This window comes from Lipophrys pholis (assembly GCF_963383615.2).
Source record: "Lipophrys pholis genome assembly, chromosome: 11".
In the NCBI taxonomy this organism is placed as follows: Eukaryota; Metazoa; Chordata; class Actinopteri; order Blenniiformes; family Blenniidae; genus Lipophrys; species Lipophrys pholis.
Genome location: NC_137631.1, coordinates 19,238,556 through 19,239,613, shown reverse-complemented (window position 1 = coordinate 19,239,613; position 1,058 = coordinate 19,238,556).

Genomic DNA, 1,058 nt, shown 5'->3' with positions numbered 1-1,058 from the left:
ATTTGCGAGGCAAAGAAGGTCGTCTTACCATAGTAGGCACTCTCGCGATATTTGAAGAGACACGCCCCCCCGAAAGATAAAATAGTAAAAAAATAAATCATTTCCAATCTGAACAGTTCCTGTCAGTGGAAGTATGTTTGTCTTCCAGCTAATACGTCATTTTAAAAGAGGAAAAACATGTAATTTTGAAAATACTCGGGCATCGTGGTGTTTTAGGATAACTACATTTACTGTGAATACAAATACTATATATTTATATGGATTTAGAACTAAATCTCCGGGATTAAAATCGGCCCGATTATCCTGTAGTGTGTGCCAGCCACAAAGCACATATCGGCATTTATTGATACATAATTAGGAACGCACCTAAATTTCTTTACAAATTACCGATTCCTTACGGATAAAAATAATTGTATATAAATGCCACGTAGGTCATAAGTAGAAAAAAGCCCACTTGTAAATAATAATTCTTTATGATATAATCATTATACTCATATTGGCCGCTCGTTTTTGCAATCGATGTATCTGGACTCTACGAGAAACCTGACAGTAAATAATATATTTAAACCAATTTACAAACCCATATCTCTCTTTCATTGAGCTCCTATTCTGTCAGATTGTTTTTTGACTTGCCACTGATGTCTAAAATCAGGCTTTAACACAATATGTCTCAAGCCATTAACAGAGAAAAGGACAAAAAACTAGTTAAAAAAAAAAAAGCGTTGTTTAATATGTTTGAATATGTTGTTTACAAGTGTTTGTTTAATATTGAAAACAAGACATTGTTCACATGTTTAGTTAAACTGTATTTCGATGTAAAATATGCAAACATCCTGAGACTCAAACACAAATCATTTAGTTTGAAAGCAAATACAGCCACATTTACTTGGTTATGAATATTGTCAAATAACACGTGCACAATTAGGTCATTTTTTGAAAAATGAAAAATAACTTTCTGATGCGTTTGAAGTCTTTCACGCTAAGACATTATGCACCTAGAAAAATATTTCTCGGGTTATTTATTGGAGAACTAATACCAGTTAATTGCGTTGTTTGGA